Source organism: Furipterus horrens, unplaced genomic scaffold (genome assembly GCF_987537825.1).
Source record: "Furipterus horrens unplaced genomic scaffold, mFurHor1.1.pri manual_scaffold_28, whole genome shotgun sequence".
In the NCBI taxonomy this organism is placed as follows: Eukaryota; Metazoa; Chordata; class Mammalia; order Chiroptera; family Furipteridae; genus Furipterus; species Furipterus horrens.
In genome coordinates, this window is record NW_028327198.1 from 292,390 (window position 1) to 304,605 (window position 12,216).

Consider the following 12,216-nt stretch of genomic DNA (forward strand, 5'->3'; position numbering starts at 1 on the left):
TGCCAGATATGTGGCACAGCTTCTGTGCCCTGAAGAACAGACTGAAGGTCACCCCAAATATTCCTTGGGTAAGTTCCAGCAAAGCAGAACTAAAGATCATAAGTGATCATTTGCTGCTCTTGTTATGTTTATGCAAATGAACAGGATAAATTAAAAATGGACTTAATGTAGTCCCTTTAAAGACAAGGAGGGTAACCTTAGGGAGAAAAATTATTATTCAAGGAAAATCACAATGATCAGTAGTAGAGTATAAAACAGAGCAACTAACCGTCTTAAAAGTTTCTTCTACAGATTTAGAGACTTGTTTGCGGGTTATGTTACATAAATTAACACGTGTTTTTTGTTTTCAAAGGACATAAGCCTATGATCGCATTACCTGAGTGATTATCTGTACGCATAAGCCTCACTTAATCCTCTCTGCAGCGCTGCCTCCTGAGACTCAACGGTTTGGCTGAACTAAATGGCTGGGTTGGGGAAGAATGGGGTGGTCTGTGGGCTTCACTTTAAAACGGGTTTCTCTTTTCTATCCTAATGGCTTGGAGAGAAAAGGCCCAGAGGTCTGAGAGGGGGAAAAACCTAAACTATTTACCTCAGCCCAAACTAAGTATAATGGGCAAAAGGGTTTTGGACAGGCGAGATGTGCCTAGCACACCTTCTTACAAAGAAGCCTTTTTTTTTTTTTTTTTTCCCCTAATATGGAACATTGAAAACTTAATCCCTGCCTTTTGTCATCTAGTAGTTATGGATTGAATGATGTCTTTTAACCCTTTTCGCCAAATCTGTTGCCCCCAGAACACAACAAGGACACCAGCCTGTTAAACCAAGCACGCCGTTGACCGGAGACAGCCAACTGACCTGGAGTCTGCACGATCTTTCCCCATGAGGGAAGGCCAGGCACCCTCCCCTCCACACCCCCACTCTTATTAGGGTTTTCTGGACCCAGGGGTAGGTAGGACGACGACCATGTCCAGCTTGAAGCAGCTAGAGGAGCTTGAGACCTTCGCCCATTGTCCTTTACAAGATTACAAAGGGTCCTAATATTTGAGAGGGGGGGGATAGTTAATTTTTACGAACCAGGGGTATGGACTTGGGGGAGATTGCTGTGGGAGGGGGGTGCTGGGTGGAGGGGAACAAGGGGGAGAAAATTGGAACTGTTGTAACAATATACTCAATAAAAAACATTAAAAAAAATAAAAAAAATAAAAATCAATTAATCAATCAAAAAAAATAAAAAAATAAAGAATACCCACTCAGCCTGTGTTTTAACATAATATGGACTCAGTTTATGTTTAAATAATACCCACGCAGCCTGAGTTCTAACAGAATACTCAGTCAGTCCATGTTCTAACAGAATATTCTTTGTTAATTGTCTTTTCCCTTCAATCCAGCGGCCCGTCTGCCAGGCCGAGCAAGCTGCTCAGCTGTTCTCTGTTACCTGTCTTCTGCCTTCACCCCGGGGGGCGTGTCTACCAGGCCGAGCAACCTGCTCAGCTGTTCTTTATTACCTGTCCTCTCTCTTCAACCCAGCGGCCTGTCTGCCAGGCCGAGCAAGTGGCTCTCCTGTTCTTGGTTCCCTGTTTCTGTCTGCACCCCGAGGGGCGCGTTCACCTCACCAAGCAAACTGCTCACCTGTTCTCTGTTACCTGTGTTCTAACAAAATATGGACACAGTCTATGTTTAAAGAACACTCACTCAGCCTCTGTTCTAAGGGAATAATCAACCAGCCTGAATTTCAATAGAATATGGACTCAGTCTTTGTTTAACAAGTACCCACTCAGCTATTGTTCTAACAGAATATGGATTCAGTCTACGTTTAAAGAATACCTACTCAGTCTGTGTTCTTACAGAACATGGACTCAGATTATTTTCAAAGAATACTCACTCAGTTTGTGTTCTTACAGAATATGGACTCAGACTTTGTTTAAAAAGTACCCACTCAGCTTTTGTTCTAACAGAATATGGACTCAGTCTGAGTTCAAAGTATACTCACTCAGCCTCTGTTCTAACAGAATACACACTCAGCCTGTGTTCTAACAGAATACACACTCGGCCTGTGTTTCAACACCATATGGACTCAGTCTCTGTTTAAAGAATACTCACCTTGCCAATGTTCTAAGAGAATAGTAATTTAACCTGATTTCCAACAGAATATGGACTCAGTCTATTTTTAAAGAAGTTTGGCATTCTAAGCAAGTAAGTAATGACATAGGTTCCTTTGCATAGAACTAATAAGACCAGTTGTCAACAGAGGTTCTTTTTTTTTTTTTTTTTTTTTTGACCAAGCCTTTGACTGGAATGTCAAGCCTAAAGGAAACATAGTTGGGCTCAGATTGTTACCAGAAAGCCCTGAGGAACTGGGAATGACTTTCAAAGGTAATAAAAGCCCGTGAGATAAAAGGCCTGGTACCATGGTTGGTTGTGCGGTCCACAGCAATCTTTCCAGGGAAGGAACGAAGGTTGTTTTCCTGAAAGATGGCTAGAAGGGACCTTAAGGCACAAGGAAAGACCAGAAAGACTTGGAAAAAACAGGTGTGTACAGGCAAGGATGAATGCCAGATATGTAGCACAGCTTCTGTGCCCTGAAGAACAGACTGAAGGTCACTCCAAATATTCCTTGGGTAAGTTCCAGCAAAGCAGAACTAAAGATCATAAGTGATCATTTGCTGCTCTTGTTATGTTTATGCAAATGAACAGGATAAATTAAAAATGGACTTAATGTAGTCCCTTTAAAGACAAGGAGGGTAACCTTAGGGAGAAAAATTATTATTCAAGGAAAATCACAATGATCAGTAGTAGAGTATAAAACAGAGCAACTAACCGTCTTAAAAGTTTCTTCTACAGATTTAGAGACTTGTTTGCGGGTTATGTTACATAAATTAACACGTGTTTTTTGTTTTCAAAGGACATAAGCCTATGATCGCATTACCTGAGTGATTATCTGTACGCATAAGCCTCACTTAATCCTCTCTGCAGCGCTGCCTCCTGAGACTCAACGGTTTGGCTGAACTAAATGGCTGGGTTGGGGAAGAATGGGGTGGTCTGTGGGCTTCACTTTAAAACGGGTTTCTCTTTTCTATCCTAATGGCTTGGAGAGAAAAGGCCCAGAGGTCTGAGAGGGGGAAAAACCTAAACTATTTACCTCAGCCCAAACTAAGTATAATGGGCAAAAGGGTTTTGGACAGGCGAGATGTGCCTAGCACACCTTCTTACAAAGAAGCCTTTTTTTTTTTTTTTTTTTCCCCTAATATGGAACATTGAAAACTTAATCCCTGCCTTTTGTCATCTAGTAGTTATGGATTGAATGATGTCTTTTAACCCTTTTCGCCAAATCTGTTGCCCCCAGAACACAACAAGGACACCAGCCTGTTAAACCAAGCACGCCGTTGACCGGAGACAGCCAACTGACCTGGAGTCTGCACGATCTTTCCCCATGAGGGAAGGCCAGGCACCCTCCCCTCCACACCCCCACTCTTATTAGGGTTTTCTGGACCCAGGGGTAGGTAGGACGACGACCATGTCCAGCTTGAAGCAGCTAGAGGAGCTTGAGACCTTCGCCCATTGTCCTTTACAAGATTACAAAGGGTCCTAATATTTGAGAGGGGGGGGATAGTTAATTTTTACGAACCAGGGGTATGGACTTGGGGGGGATTGCTGGGGGAGGGGGGTGCTGGGTGGAAGGGAACAAGGGGGAGAAAATTGGAACTGTTGTAACAATATACTCAATAAAAAACATTAAAAAAAATAAAAAAAATAAAAATCAATTAATCAATCAAAAAAAATAAAAAAATAAAGAATACCCACTCAGCCTGTGTTTTAACATAATATGGACTCAGTTTATGTTTAAATAATACCCACTCAGCCTGAGTTCTAACAGAATACTCAGTCAGTCCATGTTCTAACAGAATATTCTTTGTTAATTGTCTTTTCCCTTCAATCCAGCGGCCCGTCTGCCAGGCCGAGCAAGCTGCTCAGCTGTTCTCTGTTACCTGTCTTCTGCCTTCACCCCGGGGGGCGTGTCTACCAGGCCGAGCAACCTGCTCAGCTGTTCTTTATTACCTGTCCTCTCTCTTCAACCCAGCGGCCTGTCTGCCAGGCCGAGCAAGTGGCTCTCCTGTTCTTGGTTCCCTGTTTCTGTCTGCACCCCGAGGGGCGCGTTCACCTCACCAAGCAAACTGCTCACCTGTTCTCTGTTACCTGTGTTCTAACAAAATATGGACACAGTCTATGTTTAAAGAACACTCACTCAGCCTCTGTTCTAAGGGAATAATCAACCAGCCTGAATTTCAATAGAATATGGACTCAGTCTTTGTTTAACAAGTACCCACTCAGCTATTGTTCTAACAGAATATGGATTCAGTCTACGTTTAAAGAATACCTACTCAGTCTGTGTTCTTACAGAACATGGACTCAGATTATTTTCAAAGAATACTCACTCAGTTTGTGTTCTTACAGAATATGGACTCAGACTTTGTTTAAAAAGTACCCACTCAGCTTTTGTTCTAACAGAATATGGACTCAGTCTGAGTTCAAAGTATACTCACTCAGCCTCTGTTCTAACAGAATACACACTCAGCCTGTGTTCTAACAGAATACACACTCGGCCTGTGTTTCAACACCATATGGACTCAGTCTCTGTTTAAAGAATACTCACCTTGCCAATGTTCTAAGAGAATAGTAATTTAACCTGATTTCCAACAGAATATGGACTCAGTCTATTTTTAAAGAAGTTTGGCATTCTAAGCAAGTAAGTAATGACATAGGTTCCTTTGCATAGAACTAATAAGACCAGTTGTCAACAGAGGTTCTTTTTTTTTTTTTTTTTTTTTGACCAAGCCTTTGACTGGAATGTCAAGCCTAAAGGAAACATAGTTGGGCTCAGATTGTTACCAGAAAGCCCTGAGGAACTGGGAATGACTTTCAAAGGTAATAAAAGCCCGTGAGATAAAAGGCCTGGTACCATGGTTGGTTGTGCGGTCCACAGCAATCTTTCCAGGGAAGGAACGAAGGTTGTTTTCCTGAAAGATGGCTAGAAGGGACCTTAAGGCACAAGGAAAGACCAGAAAGACTTGGAAAAAACAGGTGTGTACAGGCAAGGATGAATGCCAGATATGTGGCACAGCTTCTGTGCCCTGAAGAACAGACTGAAGGTCACCCCAAATATTCCTTGGGTAAGTTCCAGCAAAGCAGAACTAAAGATCATAAGTGATCATTTGCTGCTCTTGTTATGTTTATGCAAATGAACAGGATAAATTAAAAATGGACTTAATGTAGTCCCTTTAAAGACAAGGAGGGTAACCTTAGGGAGAAAAATTATTATTCAAGGAAAATCACAATGATCAGTAGTAGAGTATAAAACAGAGCAACTAACCGTCTTAAAAGTTTCTTCTACAGATTTAGAGACTTGTTTGCGGGTTATGTTACATAAATTAACACGTGTTTTTTGTTTTCAAAGGACATAAGCCTATGATCGCATTACCTGAGTGATTATCTGTACGCATAAGCCTCACTTAATCCTCTCTGCAGCGCTGCCTCCTGAGACTCAACGGTTTGGCTGAACTAAATGGCTGGGTTGGGGAAGAATGGGGTGGTCTGTGGGCTTCACTTTAAAACGGGTTTCTCTTTTCTATCCTAATGGCTTGGAGAGAAAAGGCCCAGAGGTCTGAGAGGGGGAAAAACCTAAACTATTTACCTCAGCCCAAACTAAGTATAATGGGCAAAAGGGTTTTGGACAGGCGAGATGTGCCTAGCACACCTTCTTACAAAGAAGCCTTTTTTTTTTTTTTTTTCCCCTAATATGGAACATTGAAAACTTAATCCCTGCCTTTTGTCATCTAGTAGTTATGGATTGAATGATGTCTTTTAACCCTTTTCGCCAAATCTGTTGCCCCCAGAACACAACAAGGACACCAGCCTGTTAAACCAAGCACGCCGTTGACCGGAGACAGCCAACTGACCTGGAGTCTGCACGATCTTTCCCCATGAGGGAAGGCCAGGCACCCTCCCCTCCACACCCCCACTCTTATTAGGGTTTTCTGGACCCAGGGGTAGGTAGGACGACGACCATGTCCAGCTTGAAGCAGCTAGAGGAGCTTGAGACCTTCGCCCATTGTCCTTTACAAGATTACAAAGGGTCCTAATATTTGAGAGGGGGGGGATAGTTAATTTTTACGAACCAGGGGTATGGACTTGGGGGGGATTGCTGGGGGAGGGGGGTGCTGGGTGGAGGGGAACAAGGGGGAGAAAATTGGAACTGTTGTAACAATATACTCAATAAAAAACATTAAAAAAAATAAAAAAAATAAAAATCAATTAATCAATCAAAAAAAATAAAAAAATAAAGAATACCCACTCAGCCTGTGTTTTAACATAATATGGACTCAGTTTATGTTTAAATAATACCCACTCAGCCTGAGTTCTAACAGAATACTCAGTCAGTCCATGTTCTAACAGAATATTCTTTGTTAATTGTCTTTTCCCTTCAATCCAGCGGCCCGTCTGCCAGGCCGAGCAAGCTGCTCAGCTGTTCTCTGTTACCTGTCTTCTGCCTTCACCCCGGGGGGCGTGTCTACCAGGCCGAGCAACCTGCTCAGCTGTTCTTTATTACCTGTCCTCTCTCTTCAACCCAGCGGCCTGTCTGCCAGGCCGAGCAAGTGGCTCTCCTGTTCTTGGTTCCCTGTTTCTGTCTGCACCCCGAGGGGCGCGTTCACCTCACCAAGCAAACTGCTCACCTGTTCTCTGTTACCTGTGTTCTAACAAAATATGGACACAGTCTATGTTTAAAGAACACTCACTCAGCCTCTGTTCTAAGGGAATAATCAACCAGCCTGAATTTCAATAGAATATGGACTCAGTCTTTGTTTAACAAGTACCCACTCAGCTATTGTTCTAACAGAATATGGATTCAGTCTACGTTTAAAGAATACCTACTCAGTCTGTGTTCTTACAGAACATGGACTCAGATTATTTTCAAAGAATACTCACTCAGTTTGTGTTCTTACAGAATATGGACTCAGACTTTGTTTAAAAAGTACCCACTCAGCTTTTGTTCTAACAGAATATGGACTCAGTCTGAGTTCAAAGTATACTCACTCAGCCTCTGTTCTAACAGAATACACACTCAGCCTGTGTTCTAACAGAATACACACTCGGCCTGTGTTTCAACACCATATGGACTCAGTCTCTGTTTAAAGAATACTCACCTTGCCAATGTTCTAAGAGAATAGTAATTTAACCTGATTTCCAACAGAATATGGACTCAGTCTATTTTTAAAGAAGTTTGGCATTCTAAGCAAGTAAGTAATGACATAGGTTCCTTTGCATAGAACTAATAAGACCAGTTGTCAACAGAGGTTCTTTCTTTTTTTTTTTTGACCAAGTCTTTGACTGGAATGTCAAGCCTAAAGGAAACATAGTTGGGCTCAGATTGTTACCAGAAAGCCCTGAGGAACTGGGAATGACTTTCAAAGGTAATAAAAGCCCGTGAGATAAAAGGCCTGGTACCATGGTTGGTTGTGCGGTCCACAGCAATCTTTCCAGGGAAGGAACGAAGGTTGTTTTCCTGAAAGATGGCTAGAAGGGACCTTAAGGCACAAGGAAAGACCAGAAAGACTTGGAAAAAACAGGTGTGTACAGGCAAGGATGAATGCCAGATATGTGGCACAGCTTCTGTGCCCTGAAGAACAGACTGAAGGTCACCCCAAATATTCCTTGGGTAAGTTCCAGCAAAGCAGAACTAAAGATCATAAGTGATCATTTGCTGCTCTTGTTATGTTTATGCAAATGAACAGGATAAATTAAAAATGGACTTAATGTAGTCCCTTTAAAGACAAGGAGGGTAACCTTAGGGAGAAAAATTATTATTCAAGGAAAATCACAATGATCAGTAGTAGAGTATAAAACAGAGCAACTAACCGTCTTAAAAGTTTCTTCTACAGATTTAGAGACTTGTTTGCGGGTTATGTTACATAAATTAACACGTGTTTTTTGTTTTCAAAGGACATAAGCCTATGATCGCATTACCTGAGTGATTATCTGTACGCATAAGCCTCACTTAATCCTCTCTGCAGCGCTGCCTCCTGAGACTCAACGGTTTGGCTGAACTAAATGGCTGGGTTGGGGAAGAATGGGGTGGTCTGTGGGCTTCACTTTAAAACGGGTTTCTCTTTTCTATCCTAATGGCTTGGAGAGAAAAGGCCCAGAGGTCTGAGAGGGGGAAAAACCTAAACTATTTACCTCAGCCCAAACTAAGTATAATGGGCAAAAGGGTTTTGGACAGGCGAGATGTGCCTAGCACACCTTCTTACAAAGAAGCCTTTTTTTTTTTTTTTCCCCTAATATGGAACATTGAAAACTTAATCCCTGCCTTTTGTCATCTAGTAGTTATGGATTGAATGATGTCTTTTAACCCTTTTCGCCAAATCTGTTGCCCCCAGAACACAACAAGGACACCAGCCTGTTAAACCAAGCACGCCGTTGACCGGAGACAGCCAACTGACCTGGAGTCTGCACGATCTTTCCCCATGAGGGAAGGCCAGGCACCCTCCCCTCCACACCCCCACTCTTATTAGGGTTTTCTGGACCCAGGGGTAGGTAGGACGACGACCATGTCCAGCTTGAAGCAGCTAGAGGAGCTTGAGACCTTCGCCCATTGTCCTTTACAAGATTACAAAGGGTCCTAATATTTGAGAGGGGGGGGATAGTTAATTTTTACGAACCAGGGGTATGGACTTTGGGGGGATTGCTGGGGGAGGGGGGTGCTGGGTGGAGGGGAACAAGGGGGAGAAAATTGGAACTGTTGTAACAATATACTCAATAAAAAACATTAAAAAAAATAAAAAAAATAAAAATCAATTAATCAATCAAAAAAAATAAAAAAATAAAGAATACCCACTCAGCCTGTGTTTTAACATAATATGGACTCAGTTTATGTTTAAATAATACCCACTCAGCCTGAGTTCTAACAGAATACTCAGTCAGTCCATGTTCTAACAGAATATTCTTTGTTAATTGTCTTTTCCCTTCAATCCAGCGGCCCGTCTGCCAGGCCGAGCAAGCTGCTCAGCTGTTCTCTGTTACCTGTCTTCTGCCTTCACCCCGGGGGGCGTGTCTACCAGGCCGAGCAACCTGCTCAGCTGTTCTTTATTACCTGTCCTCTCTCTTCAACCCAGCGGCCTGTCTGCCAGGCCGAGCAAGTGGCTCTCCTGTTCTTGGTTCCCTGTTTCTGTCTGCACCCCGAGGGGCGCGTTCACCTCACCAAGCAAACTGCTCACCTGTTCTCTGTTACCTGTGTTCTAACAAAATATGGACACAGTCTATGTTTAAAGAACACTCACTCAGCCTCTGTTCTAAGGGAATAATCAACCAGCCTGAATTTCAATAGAATATGGACTCAGTCTTTGTTTAACAAGTACCCACTCAGCTATTGTTCTAACAGAATATGGATTCAGTCTACGTTTAAAGAATACCTACTCAGTCTGTGTTCTTACAGAACATGGACTCAGATTATTTTCAAAGAATACTCACTCAGTTTGTGTTCTTACAGAATATGGACTCAGACTTTGTTTAAAAAGTACCCACTCAGCTTTTGTTCTAACAGAATATGGACTCAGTCTACGTTTAAAGAATACCTACTCAGTCTGTGTTCTTACAGAATATGGACTCAGATTATTTTCAAAGAATACTCACTCAGTTTGTGTTCTTACAGAATATGGACTCAGTCCATGATTAAAAAATACTCACTCTGAGTGTGTTCCAACAGAATATGGACTCAGTCTGAGTTCAAAGTATACTCACTCAGCCTCTGTTCTAACAGAATACACACTCAGCCTGTGTTCTAACAGAATACACACTCAGCCTGTGTTTCAACACCATATGGACTCAGTCTCTGTTTAAAGAATACTCACCTTGCCAATGTTCTAAGAGAATAGTAATTTAACCTGATTTCCAACAGAATATGGACTCAGTCTATTTTTAAAGAAGTTTGGCATTCTAAGCAAGTAAGTAATGACATAGGTTCCTTTGCATAGAACTAATAAGACCAGTTGTCAACAGAGGTTCTTTTTTTTTTTTTTTTTTTTTTGACCAAGTCTTTGACTGGAATGTCAAGCCTAAAGGAAACATAGTTGGGCTCAGATTGTTACCAGAAAGCCCTGAGGAACTGGGAATGACTTTCAAAGGTAATAAAAGCCCGTGAGATAAAAGGCCTGGTACCATGGTTGGTTGTGCGGTCCACAGCAATCTTTCCAGGGAAGGAACGAAGGTTGTTTTCCTGAAAGATGGCTAGAAGGGACCTTAAGGCACAAGGAAAGACCAGAAAGACTTGGAAAAAACAGGTGTGTACAGGCAAGGATGAATGCCAGATATGTGGCACAGCTTCTGTGCCCTGAAGAACAGACTGAAGGTCACCCCAAATATTCCTTGGGTAAGTTCCAGCAAAGCAGAACTAAAGATCATAAGTGATCATTTGCTGCTCTTGTTATGTTTATGCAAATGAACAGGATAAATTAAAAATGGACTTAATGTAGTCCCTTTAAAGACAAGGAGGGTAACCTTAGGGAGAAAAATTATTATTCAAGGAAAATCACAATGATCAGTAGTAGAGTATAAAACAGAGCAACTAACCGTCTTAAAAGTTTCTTCTACAGATTTAGAGACTTGTTTGCGGGTTATGTTACATAAATTAACACGTGTTTTTTGTTTTCAAAGGACATAAGCCTATGATCGCATTACCTGAGTGATTATCTGTACGCATAAGCCTCACTTAATCCTCTCTGCAGCGCTGCCTCCTGAGACTCAACGGTTTGGCTGAACTAAATGGCTGGGTTGGGGAAGAATGGGGTGGTCTGTGGGCTTCACTTTAAAACGGGTTTCTCTTTTCTATCCTAATGGCTTGGAGAGAAAAGGCCCAGAGGTCTGAGAGGGGGAAAAACCTAAACTATTTACCTCAGCCCAAACTAAGTATAATGGGCAAAAGGGTTTTGGACAGGCGAGATGTGCCTAGCACACCTTCTTACAAAGAAGCCTTTTTTTTTTTTTTTTTTTCCCCTAATATGGAACATTGAAAACTTAATCCCTGCCTTTTGTCATCTAGTAGTTATGGATTGAATGATGTCTTTTAACCCTTTTCGCCAAATCTGTTGCCCCCAGAACACAACAAGGACACCAGCCTGTTAAACCAAGCACGCCGTTGACCGGAGACAGCCAACTGACCTGGAGTCTGCACGATCTTTCCCCATGAGGGAAGGCCAGGCACCCTCCCCTCCACACCCCCACTCTTATTAGGGTTTTCTGGACCCAGGGGTAGGTAGGACGACGACCATGTCCAGCTTGAAGCAGCTAGAGGAGCTTGAGACCTTCGCCCATTGTCCTTTACAAGATTACAAAGGGTCCTAATATTTGAGAGGGGGGGGATAGTTAATTTTTACGAACCAGGGGTATGGACTTGGGGGAGATTGCTGGGGGAGGGGGGTGCTGGGTGGAGGGGAACAAGGGGGAGAAAATTGGAACTGTTGTAACAATATACTCAATAAAAAACATTAAAAAAAATAAAAAAAATAAAAATCAATTAATCAATCAAAAAAAATAAAAAAATAAAGAATACCCACTCAGCCTGTGTTTTAACATAATATGGACTCAGTTTATGTTTAAATAATACCCACTCAGCCTGAGTTCTAACAGAATACTCAGTCAGTCCATGTTCTAACAGAATATTCTTTGTTAATTGTCTTTTCCCTTCAATCCAGCGGCCCGTCTGCCAGGCCGAGCAAGCTGCTCAGCTGTTCTCTGTTACCTGTCTTCTGCCTTCACCCCGGGGGGCGTGTCTACCAGGCCGAGCAACCTGCTCAGCTGTTCTTTATTACCTGTCCTCTCTCTTCAACCCAGCGGCCTGTCTGCCAGGCCGAGCAAGTGGCTCTCCTGTTCTTGGTTCCCTGTTTCTGTCTGCACCCCGAGGGGCGCGTTCACCTCACCAAGCAAACTGCTCACCTGTTCTCTGTTACCTGTGTTCTAACAAAATATGGACACAGTCTATGTTTAAAGAACACTCACTCAGCCTCTGTTCTAAGGGAATAATCAACCAGCCTGAATTTCAATAGAATATGGACTCAGTCTTTGTTTAACAAGTACCCACTCAGCTATTGTTCTAACAGAATATGGATTCAGTCTACGTTTAAAGAATACCTACTCAGTCTGTGTTCTTACAGAACATGGACTCAGATT